Source organism: Fukomys damarensis, unplaced genomic scaffold (genome assembly GCF_012274545.1).
Source record: "Fukomys damarensis isolate Sample0158 unplaced genomic scaffold, DMR_v1.0_HiC HiC_scaffold_28, whole genome shotgun sequence".
NCBI lineage: Eukaryota > Metazoa > Chordata > Mammalia > Rodentia > Bathyergidae > Fukomys > Fukomys damarensis.
Genome location: NW_022900940.1, coordinates 22,836,548 through 22,851,771, shown reverse-complemented (window position 1 = coordinate 22,851,771; position 15,224 = coordinate 22,836,548). Strand labels below are relative to the sequence as shown.

The window sequence follows — 15,224 nt, the reverse complement described above, 5'->3', positions numbered from 1 at the left end:
CTTCACCTTTATATAAACTCTACAGTATAAATGTACTCAGAATTTCAGCTATAATTTAAGATGTTTTGCTTTGGGCATTTCATTTGTAGGATCCATAAAAATGAACCTCACATGTAGTTACTTAGAATAGGGGAAAAAATGCTCTCATGTACTAGGTGAAACTGCAAATATCCACAGCATTGTTGACAGTATTTGTAAGGGCATTTTCCATTACCTGAACTTTTGTGACTATGTAAGAGGCACAAGATATCCAACCAATCAGTATACAGCAGTACCCTGAGCCTCTGGTCAATCACATGTGTAATTCTTTGCCTAAACTTTATCAAATTGTACTAAACTTTGCCTAAACTTTATCAAATTCATCAAATTGTACTGGTGATTGATATGTCACTTAAGAAATACAGATAAATTGAAAATATAAATTTTCTACCAATAGTGACTGTGGCAGACACTGCTGATAGTCAATAGCTAATTAGGCATCAAAAATTTATTCTCCCCAAAGCTGTTGCTGGGCTACTACTTATAATCTATTTCTAGATCTGGATGCTAGTTGTGCAGCTGTGTTAAGTCCGTGAAAATGAATTGGGCTGTCCATTTCTCAAATGTACAATTTTCTGACTGTTTGCTATGCTTCAATTAAATTTTTTAAACCAGTTATCCAGTCTACATAATACAAGTAAATGAAAAGAATAAAAAAGAAAAATGTGGGAGCAGCGCCAAATTCCCATGCCAGTGAGCAAAAAGACCCTACCTGATATGAAGCACCCCACCCCCAACACAAACTAGCAGATGCACCAGACAAGCAGGAACCCTTTTCCAAGGAAAGCAAGCAGACCTGTGCCAGGTGGTGTTTCCCAACCCACTCAAGCAAGCCGGCACAAGACAAAACACATTCACTCAGGCAATGCAAGGGCAAGACCATCCACCAACTCATAGCCAGCTGGACATTGTTTCCCTTGGCACAGGCAACAGAAGTGAAGACTAGCAACCAACTTGCTCCAACCTGATCCTGGATGAAGACAAAGTCCATAGACATGAGGGAGCAACTAGACCCTGTACCCAAGAACATTAAGTACAAATGTCCATTTGAACCCATTCCCTGTAGCCTATGTACAGCAGAGACCACAGGGCTGATTGCCCTTCCCATCTACCAATGGGAGCAAGGTCGCACCTTGATTTGGATGGTAACCACAGTCCAGGTGAAAAGATAAAGGAGTTTTTAATGCAGGGAGGGCACCTCCAAAGACCAAAGACCCTATGGGTTGGGGATTTAGCTCAGTGGCAACGTGCCTGCCTCACAAGGTCCTAAATTTGATCCCCAGTACTGTTGTGGGGGGTGGTGGCAACTAAAGTTAGGCAGAGAAAAAGGAGACTAGCTGATACCAAGGCTGCTGATCTTGGAAAGAAACTACTTATTCAAAAACACAGGAATTTTTTAACTCACTCCTTTGTTTTTTATCCTTCTTTCATTGGGTTTTGGGGAAGTTGGAATTTTTTACTCCTTTTTTCTCTTCTTTTCTCTTTCCCCTTCAACTTATTTAAATCTTCCTTTTATTTTACCTTTGGTTTAGCTCTTTTTCTTTACACTTTCCTTTAATTGTTTTTCTAACATTATTAATTTCCTTTTACTCAATAAACCCACCTCGCTTTTCTCTTCTCATATCCAGTTTATTAATTTCTCAAACTTTGATTTTTTTTCATTCTCCTGTTCCATACCCACTCTACCTTCACTAGCATGGCTACTAGTCTTTATGAATCTCTGGATAGCTACTTAAATTTACTTTAGCAGAGGTAAAACTCTTCCACTTAGTAGATATTTCAGTCAATGTTCGGTTTGTCTTAGTGTTCACACTGTAATTATAGATCTCTTTTTTTGGGGGGGTGCAAAATATGGAAAACTTCACAAATTTGCATGTCATCCTTGCACAGGGACCATACTAATCTTCTCTGTATCACTGCAATTTTAGTATATACAGATCTCTTTTCTTTTTCTTTTTTTTTGTACCAGGGATCAGACTCAGGTCCTTGCGCTTGTGAAGCAGGTGGCGGAATCACTGAGCTAAACCCCCAGCTACTGATCTCTTTTCTATGGATAAGGATGGTATATTATTGGTCTTTGGGGTCTGTCAATACTCAGTATAATTAATGCTGATTTTATTACTATACTCAAGGTGATATAGCTGTTGGTGTTAACTGGTTTTCATGGGATGCCAATATCTGAATTACCATGGAGTCGTTAATACTGTGGCTATTTCCTGGAGAACTTGGAACTGAGCCAAATATACTGGACTCTTGCATTCCAAGTAAATGGATTGGGTGGATCCTAGGACAGAGGTAAAGGTAAAAATTAGCCATGCCCATAGAACAACACTGAAAAGTAGATAAAACTGAAGAGGTCTTTAACTAGAAACAAAGCTTTTTACTACAATGAACCAATAAGCCTCAAAATTAAAAACAAACAAGAAACAAAAAATAGAAACATGAGGAGGCATGCCAACAAAATGCCTCCAAAAACTTCCTAATCCCCAAAGCTGATCCATGGGACATTGAAGGGGAAGAGACCAAAAGCCGTGTAATTACCTGAAAGGATATCAGAGGAAATAAAACAGATCAACTGTGCATTTGGCATGCCTACAGAAGATTTAAGTAACAAGATATTGGACCAAATTTTTAAAAATGATCAGCAAATCTATAGAAGATAATTTTTAAAAAAAGCTTTACAAAATAATACAAAACATGAATGACCAGCATGGAAAAGAATTAGAGTCCATAAAGAGGATCCAAATAAACATTCAGTAGATTAAAGATTCTATCAAATGTACAGGCAGCAGAAGTAACTAAAATGAAGTCAGTGTTAGATCTAGAAGACAGGGCTCTGGTTAGTGACCAATGAATGAGAGATACCGTAAAATCACTAGAGAACGTGAAAATTTGCTCTGACAGCTCCTAGATGAAAGAAAGAAGATTAATCTAAGATTAATTGGTGTAGGTGAACTTGGTCTCATGTCTCTGTTCCGGGGTCAACTGTAGGTGAGCCTGGGCCCCAAGCCCCACACTGGGGCACCACATGTAGCTTACTCACCCAACTGGCCTTGCTCTAGGATCTAGATCCACTTCTTTGTTCCTCTGTGAACCAGAGCTGAATGAGGATGAATAACAGAGACACAGAGTCAGCTTAACATGTGGGGGGGCAGAGGAGCCCTGAGCCTTTGGCTCACCTCACTTTTATTCACCCAAACACGGGCACAAAAAAAAGCCAGGAAACACAAGCTTCATCTGGATTCCAAAATCCATTAGTGTATTCTCTGGTAAACAACTTAACTTTAGCTGTCTTAACTTTTTCCTAATATGCAATTGCCCTAGAGTGCAGCTTTTCTCCTTTGTGCTCACAGCAGAGGCCAATTAGGCCTTATTTCTCCTTTTGTCCTCAACAAATTGGAATTAGTAAAAAATCAAAAGACAGCACATATGGCTTTTGTTTGTTTGTTTTGTTTTTTGAGACAGGGTCTCACTATGCAGTTCAGACTGCTCTGGAACTCACTGTGTAGTCCAGGCTGGTCTCGAACTCACAGCGATCCTCCTGCCTCAGCCTCCTGAGTGCTGGGATTACAGGCGCGTGCCACCACACCCAGCCACTTATGGCATTTTTTTAAAAATCTGTTACTGAAATAATAACAGAAAAATTTCCCATAAGGGCAAAGAAATTAACATACAGAGAAGTGAAACATTCAGAACCCTAAATAGCCACAATCAGAAAAGAATCTCTCCAAAGCGCACCATACATAGTCAAAATCCCAGAAGTTCAGCACAGGAAGAGAATCTTAAAAGAAGTTAGAGAAAAGCAACGAAACACTTACATAGGTAAATCCATTAGAACTACACAAACCTTAAAGGGCATGTGAGCTTAGAGTAAAGTGATTTAAGCCCTAAAAGGAAACAATTTCCAACTCAGGCTGATATATGCTGCAAAATGATTCATCAAATGTGATGGAGAAATAAGATATATTCATGATAAAGAGCATCTAAAGAAATTCAGGACCACCAAACTAGCACTCTAAAAATCTGAAGGATATCCTAGAAAGAGAATGAAGCTAATAATAACTAAAAGTCTAACTGAATGAATATAACAAGCAGGTGAACAGTTGAGAGAAAGGAAAATTAGGACTAAGCAACAAGAAAATAAGGCAATGACAGGAATAAGTCAATACCTATCAGTAATGATTTTCAATGTGAATGCTCTCAATTCTTTAATCAAAAGACACAGCCTGGCAGAATGGATCAAGAAACAAAATCCAATGTATGCCACACAAAAAAAACACATTTAACCCAAAAAACAAACTCATAAATTCAAAATCAAATAATAAAAATTAAAAATCCATGCAACAGGAACTTGAAACAAAGCTGGTATAGCTAGTCTATATTCAGATAAAATGAACTTCAAGTCAAAATTAACCAAAAAAAGGCAAAGGAGATCACTACATATTAGTTAAGGAAACAATCCAACAGGAAGAGATAACAGTTATTAACATATATGCACTGAACAATGGTGCATTCAACTTTACAAAACAAGTACTACCAGGTGTAAAAAACCAGACAAACATAAACACAATTATAGTGGGGGGGCCACAATACCCAACAGTCATAAATAGACAAGTTAACTAGACAAAAACAAAGAAGAAATATCAGAGTTGAATAAAATATTTGAACAGATGGACATCATAGATATTGCGAAGTGTTCCACCTAACAGAATATATATATTCCTTTTAGCAGCACATGAACTTTCTCCAAAATAGACCACATGCTAGCAAATAAAGCAAGCTTAAATAAATGTAAAAAATTCAAATTATACTATACATATTATCAGATTGTAGTACAATGAAACTAGAAATCAATAACAAATGAAAACACAGAAATTATGCAACTACATGGAAACTAAACAATAAATTTTAAGTAAACAAAGGGTTACAGAATAAGTCAAGGAAGAAATAAGATAGTTCCTAGAACTAAATTATAATTCCAGGACAACATACCAGAATTTATGGGATACAATAAAAGCTTCCTTAAGATTGAAGTTTATAGATGTGAATGCCCACATTGAAAATACAGAGTGAGGCCAAATAAATCACCTAATGATGCACATCAAGGTCCAAGAAAAACAAGAACAATCCAAACCAAAAGCTAGCACAAGGAAGGTGATTATTAAGAACAGAGCAGAAGTCAATGAAATTGAGACCAAAAAACACAATGCAAACTATCCATGAATCAAAAAGTTGGTTCTTCAGAAGAATAAACAAAATTGACAAACCCTCAGCCAATCTAACAGAGAGTGCAATTAGAAAATGAAAAAGGTCACAACAGGAACTAACAAAATCAATATTATTAACAACTACTTCACAAACCTGTACACCAATAAACTGGAGAATTCAGAACAAATGGATGATTCCTAGATACATAACAATTACCAAAAACATAAAAAACCCAAATAATTCAATAAAAGGCAAAAAAATTGAAGCAGCGCTTCAGAAAAACCTATCAAGAAAAGCCTAAGTCCAGATTGATTCATCATTAATTCAGATGCTGAATTCTACAAGAACTTTTGGAAAGACCTAACACCAATATTTCTCAAGCTCCTTAATGAAATTCATTGAAACAAGTATCCCCAAAGTCATTCCTGGGATCAAGCATTACTATGATTCCAAAACCAAAGATCCAACCAAAAAAGAACTAGAGACCAATCTCTTTAACAAATACAGATACAAGAACCTCAACAAGATACTGGCAAACAGAATGCAAGAAATCATCAAAAAGATCATATATTGTGACCAAGTAGATTTCATCTCAGGGATGCAAGGATAGTTCAACGTATGCAATTCAATAAAGGTAGTACATCACATAATCAGAAGCAAGGACAAATATCTCATGATCGCCACCAATAAAAATTAAAACCTTAGGAACTAGCCTAGTAAAGAAGTGAAAGACCTCTCTGACAGAAACAGTATGCTGAAAAGAAAATCAAAGATCAGAAAATCCCTGTTCCTGGATAGACAAACCAGTATAATCAAAATGACCATGCTTCCAAAACTAATACAGAGATTTAATGCAATCCCAATCAAAACACCAACAGCATTTTTCAAAGAACTACAGAAAATAATCCCAAGATTTACATGGATCCAGAAGAAACCCAGAATAGCAAAAGCAAGCCAGGGCAACAAGAACAAAGGTGGAGGTATCACAATTTTGGACTTGAAGTCATAGCACAAACCTACAGTGATTTAAAAAAAAAATAGCATAGTACTGACACAAAAACAGACATGACAGTCAGTGGAACAGAATAGAGAATGCAGAAACAACCCAGGCACATTCAACTATTTGATCTTTGACAAAGGAACCAAAAATACACATTGAAGGAAACATAGCTTCTTTAATTAATGGTGTTCATAAAAACTGGCTATCCACACATAGAAGATTGAATTGAGACCCACACCCCTTACAATGTACTACATTAAAATTAAACTGACTCAAAAATCTAAATATTAACAGAGACAAGGAACCTACTAGAAGATAAAATAGATAAAACTCTTGAAGTCATAGGTATAGGCAAGGACTTTCTGAACAGAGCCCCAGTTCCACAGGGAATGTCTCTGAGAATCAACAAATGAGACATATCCATTAAAAGGCTTTCTGCACAGCAAAAGAAACAACTAACAAAGTGAAAAGAAAGCCTACAAAGTGGGGAAAATTTTGTCAGTTATTCCTCAGAGAGAGGAACGATATCTAGAACACATAAAGAACTCAAAAAAATTAGAACCTTGAAATAAAAGAGTCAACCAAAAAAGGGACACGTGAAATGAATACACACTTCACAGAAGTACAGATGGCTAATAAATACATGAAAAAATGCTTAACATCACTGGTCACTAGAGAAATGCAAATTAAAACAACACTGAGATTCCCTGTTGCCCCTGAAAAATGGCCATCATCAGGAAATTGAACAATAACAAATGCTGGTGAGGCTTCAAGGAAAAAGGAATTCTTCTACATTGTTGAGGTGAGTGTAAGCTAGTATCATCACTGTGGAAATCAATATGGAGATTCTTCAAAGAAACTTCAAATAGAAATTCTCTTTGACCCAGCTATACCCCTTCTAGGAATTTTCCTGAAAGAGTTAAAGACATCATATTATTGTGATACATGCATACTTGTGTTTATAGCAGCACAATTCATAATAGCTAAATCCTGGAAATGGACTATAGGTCCATCAACAGATAAATAAAGACAACATTGTAATTACACACAATGGAGTACTATTCAGCCATAAAGAAAAATAAATTTGAATATTTTGTTGGAAAATGGATACACTTTGAGGCCATACTACTAAGTGAAATAATCCAGGCAAACAAGCTTAAATATTGCATGGTTTCTCTTATACAAGAAACTCAACTTGTAAATAAAGAGTAAAATAAAAGACAGATAATAGGAAGTAGAGAGACAGAGCTTTCTCAAATGGGGAAAAAGGATAAAGAGTGTAAAGGGATGGGAAAGGAAAGACAAAAACCAGAATTAAGATGTGTTATGTACATGTATCAGCTCCACATAAGGAATGTAAACATTATGTAATCAAAACATAAAATACAAAAGGAAAGAAATATATTCTTTTCCAGGTATACAGTTGTCACTGGAAGCAGATGCTCAAGCATTTCCCAGGGCCACTTACTCTCAGATACAACCATGTGATTAGTTCTCGCCAGTGAAACGTGAACAATAGTGATGTGTGTCATTTCTTGGCCATAGTGGCTAAGGCACTTTTCTCTACCCTTTCTTCCCTCCTGCCCAGTGGAAACAGACATTCCATTGCTCTATAGAATTGCAGAATAATATTATGGAATGATGACCACTGACTAGGAATAGTCACTTTGAAATTTAAGTGACATAGAAAATTGTTTTGTGTCCTCAAGATCTATTATGAAATTGAAAGAGAAGGAGTACATACTCCCAAAGTCATCCTGGAAACAAGCATTACCCTGATTCCAAAACCAGACAATGATCCAACCAAAAACAAAACGTACAGGCCAATCTCTTTAACAAAATGCAAAAATCCTCAACAAGATATTGGCGAACAGAATCTTAAAAATCATCAACAAGATTACATATCATGATATCATGACCAAATAGGCTTCACCCAAGAGATGCAAGGATGGTTCAACATATGTAAATAAATAAATAAATTTTGGAATTTCCTTACTAAATAGGCTAGCATTACCCCAACTTATATACAGCCACCCACAATCTGTTCACTGTCTTCCTAATGGAACTCTGTTAATGTTCAGAGTGACAGTATGTCCACTTAAAAATATTCCACTCCCTACACTCCTCTGCAACAAGCTATGCCATGCAATGCAATCCTAGTCATTGAGACATAAATGCCATTTGCCAAAACAACTAGGGCAGTCCTTCAAAAGATCCAGATTTATTCTGTGTGAAACCCAGACTGCTACATATAGCCATTTAACAACCATGACATTATACTAAAAGTGGCTATGAACACCTCTATGAAAGCTACTCTATCAAGAAATTGAAAACTGCCACCATTCCAAAAAATTCCTCACATATACTTTCCTGATCACAATACTTGAGAAGAACCAACACAATGAAAATAGCCATATTCCCAAAACTGCTATATGGATTTAATGCAATCTAATCAAATACTAATAGCATACCTCACAGAGCTAGAGAAAACGTTCCAAAAATTCATTTCTAATCAGAAAAGAACAACAATAGCAAAAACAATTCTAAGCAACAAAGGCAAAGCAGGGGGTATTGTAATCCCTGGCCTGAAATTATACTACAGAACTATTGTGATTAAAAACAGCATGGTAATGGAAAGAAAAACAAATAAGTCCAAGGATCAATGGAATAGAATAGAAGATGCAGAAACAACTCCAAACACACTTAGCCACCTTATCTTTGACAAAGAGGCCAAACACCTTTATTGAAAGAAAGATAGCCTCTTTAATAAACGGTGCTGGAAAAACTGGCTTTGTACTGCCAAAAACTAAAACTAGACCCATGTCTCTCATTACGCACTAAACTAAAATCAAAATAGATCAAAGATTTAAATATTAAAACAAAAACACTAAATCTGCTGGAAGAGAGCATAAATAGAACTCTTTAAGACATAAATGTAGACTCTGGAGTAGGCAAAGACTTTAAGAACAAAGCCCCAGTAGCATGGGAAATATTAAAAAGAAACAACAACTGGGATCTCAGCTTATTAAAAAGCTTTTGCAGAGAAAAAGAAATCACTGACAGAGTAAAGAGAGAACTAACAGAGTGGGAAGAAAATTTTGCCAGCTGTTCCTCAGATAAAAGACTGATATCTAGGATATGGAAAGACCTGAAAAAACTCAACATCCCCCAAATTTAAAGACCCAATCCAAAAATGGTCATGTGAGATGAATACACACTTCTCAGATGAAAAAGTACAAATGGCAAATAAATATATGAAAAAATGTTCAACATCACTGGTCATTTGAGAAAAGCAAATTAAAGCAAAACTAAGATTCCATCTCATACCAGAAAGAATGGCTACTATCAAGAAATCAACAACAAATGCTAGCAGGGATATGGAGGAAAGGAACCCTTCTCCACTGTTGGTATATGGGTGCAACCACTGTGGAAATCAGTGCGGAGATTCCTCAAAAAATTAGGACTAGAGGTTCCATTTGACCCAGGTATCTGCCTTCTCAGAATCTTCCTGAAAGAATTAAAAGCATCATACTACAGTGATATATGCACACCCATGCTCATAGCAGAACATCTTTTTTTTTTTGTTACCGGGGATTGAACTCGGGTCCTTGCGCTTGCAAGGCAGGCCACCAAACCACTGAGCTAAATCCCAGGCCAGAACATCTTGTAATAGCTAAATCTTGGAGACAATCCAAATGTCCATCAACTAATGAATGGATAAAGAAGACGTGGGTTGTGTTTGTTTGTTTGTTTGTTTACAATACAGCATTACTCTGCCATAAAGAAAGATAAACTTGAGACACTTGTAGCTAAATGGATGCACCTAAAGCCCATATTCTTCAATGTGAAAAAGGAAGAAAAGGGCTAAAGTTGTAGGGGAAGTGGGAAGGGTAGGGGAAAGGAAATAAGGGGGAAAAAATCTATGAGAAAATGAAAAAATGGAAACAAAGTCTTTGTAAATAGGAAGGGTGGAGGGGGTGAAGGGAGGGCAAGGTTATGGGGGGAAAATGAGAACCAAGATCTGTCATGTAAAGGTACAAGATTTGAATGATAAATGTAACTGTACTGTATACCTAAAATGTACCAATAAACTCAGTGAGAAAAATAAATAAATACATAAAAGAGATAAAAAATAAAGCAGAAAGGGGAAGCCTAATGGGAAAAGAAAGATTTGATAATATATATAACAAAATGATAAAAACATATATTTATTTAATGTTCACGTAAAATGTAAAATGTAATACTGGATAAAAAAATTAAAACATAAAAAAAAGACCATATGCTTAAGTGAAATAAATCACACACATGTGTAAATATCACATTGTTTCTCTGGGGAGACAAACTGAAAGTGTAAATAAGAACCAAAACGGTTAACAGATATTGTAAAATAGGAAGAAAATGTCCAAATAGGAAGAGATACAAAGGAGGGAGGAGAGGAAAAGGAAGAAAGGGAAAAGAAAAAAATTGAGAAAGAAGATAAAATGGAAACAAAGCTCTTATAAATAAAAAGGGGAAGGAAGATAGTAGGGAAGGGAGGAGAATGGAAAAAATATGAATCAGGATGTATCATGTACAGGTACAAATTCCATACAATGAATACGATTATGTATATCTAAATTGTACCAATAAACTTAACGATAAAAATACTCTACTACTTTGCATCCCTTATATTGCTGCCATTTATGTCACATTTATCTGTAAGCTATATTATCCAATATATTATTTTAAATAAGCTATTATATCATTTAAGAAGAAAATATTTTACTACTATATCTTTTCTCTCTTCCTTCCTTTATCTAGATCCAAGTTTGTGACCTGTATAATTTCCTTCCCTCTGAAGAAATCTTTTTTACATTTCTTACAAGACAGGTCTACTGGAAGAAATACACACACACACACACACACACACACACACACACACACACAAAACCTGCCTCCATCAGTTGTTTTGGCTAAAAGTACCTTATTTGTCCTTTTTTTACAAAGACAATTTACTGGATATAAAATTTTATGTGGATGGCTTTTTTTTTTCAACTTTTTAACACTTTGTTCTATTCTTTTCTTCCTTGCATCATTTCTAAAAAGAAGTATAATGTAATTTTTATCCTTGTTTCTTTACAGGTAACAAGTTTTCCTCTGACCTCTTTCACAATTTCTCTTTGATTTTCTGTAGTCTGAATACAATGCACATAAATGTGACTTTTTAAAGTATTTATCCTCCCGATGCTGATGCTCCCTAACCTTCCTAAATATATGGTTCAGGGTCTGTTAGTTTTGGAAAATTCTCAGCCATTATTTCTTCAAATACTTTTTCCTTGTGTTCCCATTATGGCTATGCTACATCTTTTGTTGTTGTCCCACAGTTCTTATATATTCTGTTCCAGTTTTCCACTTTTATTTCTCTTTGCTTTTTAACTCAGAAAGTTTCTGTTGACCTATCTTCAAGCCCACTGATTCTTCCTTCAGCCATGTCTAGCTTACTGAGACCATAAAAGGCATTTATTTCTGCTACCATGTTTCAACTTATTTCTAGAATTTTATTTTGATGCCTTCTTAGACTTTCTCCCTCTCTGCCTACATTATCCATGTGCTCTTCCATGCAATCTACTTTTTTCATTAGTGACATTAGCATATTAATTATAATTAATTTAAATTCTCTGATGTGATCATTCCAAAATTTCTGCTAAGAAAAAGCATTTGACAAAATTCAACACCCATTTATGATTAAAAACCCTGCAAAAAAATGGAATAGATGGTCTATATCTCAACTAAATAAAGGCTATCTATGAAACACCAACAGCCAACATCATATTAAATGGCCAAAAACTGAAAACCTTCATGTTAAAATCAGGAACAAGACAAGGATGCCCATTATCACCACTCCTCTTCGATATAGTTCTGGAAACATTAGCCATAGCAATTAGACAAGAGAAAGAAATTAAAGCAATGAAGATAGGAAAGGAAGAAGTTAAACTGTCATTATTTGCTGACGATATGATACTTTACATTGAAGACCCAAAAAACGCCACCGAAAGACTTCTAGACTTAATTGACACTTAGTAAAGTAGCAGGATACAAGGTCAACACCCCAAAATCAATAGCCTTCTTATACACAAATAACAGACTCACTAAGAGAGAAATTAGGGAAACAATTCCTTTCACAATAGCATCCAAAAAAAAAAAAGTATCTACGAATCAATCTAACAAAAGAAGCACTGAAAACAACAGCACTCTAAAAAAAAAGAAACCAAAGAGGATATTAAGATATCCGATATCCCCTGCTCCTGGGTAGGAAGAATCAACATAGTGAAAATGGCCATACTACCAAAACTGCTATACAGATTCAATGCAATGCCAATTGAAATACCAACACTATATTTCACGGAACTAGAAAAAAGAATCCAAAAATTCATTTGGAACCATAAGAAACCTAGAATAGCAAAAGCTATCCTAGAGACATGGCAGCAGGTATAACAATTCCCAATTTGAAACTATACTACAAAGCCACTGTGATAAAAACAGCATGGTACTGGCAAAGAAACAGACCTGAGGATCAGTGGAACAGATTGGAAGACACAAAAACAACTCCAGATGCACTCAGCTACCTCATCTTTGACAAAGGAGCTGACAGTCCCCACTGGAGGAAAGATAGCCTCTTTAATAAATGGTGTTGGAAAAACTGGATCACAATCTGCCAAAGATTAAAAGTGAACCCTTATCTTTCACCAAGCACTAAATTAAAATCCAAGGGGATTAAAGATCTAAATATTAAAATAGAAACACTAAACTTGCTAGAAGATAAGTTAGGCAGAACTCTTGAAGACACTGGCATAGGAAAAGACTTTATGAACAAATCCTCAGTAGCACAGGAACTACAAGAAAGAATCAACAACTGGGACCTCATCTTATTAAAAAGCTTCTGCAATGCAAAAGAAACCATCAACAGAACTAAGAGACAACCTACAATGTCGGAAAAAATTTTTACCTCAGACAAAGGACTATTATCTAGAATATATAAAGAACTCAAAACAATCAGCCCCCCAAATATAAAGACCCAATTCAAAAATGGGCATCTGAAATGAACAGACATTTCTCAGACAAAGAAGTAAAAGCAGCAAGTAAATATATGAAAAAATGTTCCACATCACTCGTCACTCGAGAGATGCAGATGAAAACAACACTGAGATTCCACCTCACTCCACAAAAAATGGCTGCCATCAAGAAATCAAACAATAACAAATGTTGGTGGGGTTGTGGGGAGAAAGGAAACTTTTTCCATTATTGGTGGGAGTGCAGACTGGTGCAACCACTAAGGAAATCAATATGGAGATACCTTAAAGAGCTGGGACTAGAGTTCCATTTGACCCAGCCATCCCTCTTCTGGGTATCTTTCCAAAAGAATTAAAATCATACCAGAGTGATATATACACACCCATGTTTATAGCATTACAGTTTGTAATAGCTAAGACTTGGAAACAGTCCATTTGCCCATCAGTTGGAGTTTGGATAAAGATGTGGTTTTTCTATAAAATGGAATACTACTCAGCCACAAAGATTGGAAATTAGATTCATTTATAGGAAAATGGATACATATTGAGGATATACTCCTAAGTGAAATAAATAAGTCACACATATGTAAATACCGAATAGTTTTTCTGGTTTGAAAAACTATAATAGTACAAAAGATCCTAATGAGATAATTAACAATGTGAAATAGGAAGAAAAGGGCTAAAGATGTAGGGAAAGTGGGAAGGGTAGGGAAAAGGGAATAAGAGAAAAGAAAAAAATATGAGAAAATGGAACTAAAGTGTTTGTAAATGGGGAGGGAAGGAGGGCATGAAGGGAGGGCAGGGACAAGGGGGAAAAAAATGAGAACCAAGACCGGTCATGTAAAGGTACAAGATCCCAATAATGAATGTAACTGTACTGTATGCCTAAAATGTACCAATAAACTCAATAAAAAGAAAAAATTTTTCTGCTACATCTGGATCTGATGCTAATATTTGCTTTGCCCCTTTAGATTATGTTTTTGCTGGGAGCTGCTTCCTGACTTCCAGGCAATGCCATCTTCTTTATGTTGTTTCTCCAGCCACTGCAAGATTTTGCAACTAATTCCCTGCTTCATATCCCTATATCTGAACTCTCTAGAAAGATTTGTATTTTCCTTTTAGATGTTGCCTGATAAAAATCAGTGGATGAGGGTCCTCATGTGTGATTGCTGGGGTACCATGCATAAGCAGCCGTAAGAGCATTCAATAATGCATTTGGAGCAGAATATATTTAGAAAATGTGCCTTGAGGAGCAAAAAGAGATCAAGTTTATCAATGCTGTACAAATGAAAAAAGGAAAGAGAAGCTTAAATTAATAAATTTGCTCATGCTCATGTCCTCTGTACTATTTAGTCTTAACATGATAAACACAGCTGCTAAAATTAAAATGTGGAACCTATATCATGTAGTCTGATGAGTAAACTCTTGCCACCATCACTGCCACCACAGGGAAAAACTTTGCACTATATTTTCAGCACATCTATGGCAGGTATTCTACCCCACAGTCTTAAATTTTCAAGTTGAAAAAAAAAAAGATACAAATTAAAAGGAAAAATCACAATTGATGTCCTTCAATAGGTGAATTGATAAACTACTGTACATCTGTACAATGGAACATTATTTGATGCTAAAAAGAAACGAACTATCAAGCCACAAATGAGCTTTAATGCACATTATTAAGTTTAAAAAAAGCCAATGTGAGAAGGGTACATACTGTATGATTGCAACCATTCGACATCCTGAGAAAAGGGGAGGGATAGTAAAAAGGACAATGGTTGCCAGTAGTCGGGGTGAGGTAAACATGAACATGTAGAGCACAGAGGAAATTTTGGACAGCAAAATTATCTTGCATGATACTATAATGGTGGATATAGCTATAGATATATTGTTATTACAACCATACAATGTCACAACCCCAAGAACGTACA

The 15,224-nt window shown here is 35.8% G+C and overlaps 1 non-coding gene across 1 annotated transcript; it reads right to left on the bottom strand.

Moving 5' to 3' along the window:
• Positions 1-1,884: 1,884 nt before the first annotated feature.
• Positions 1,885-1,989, bottom strand: LOC117283660. The gene has a single exon (XR_004514690.1). It is a non-coding gene; the product is annotated as a U6 spliceosomal RNA (small nuclear RNA).
• Between the last annotated feature and the right edge of the window lie 13,235 nt (positions 1,990-15,224).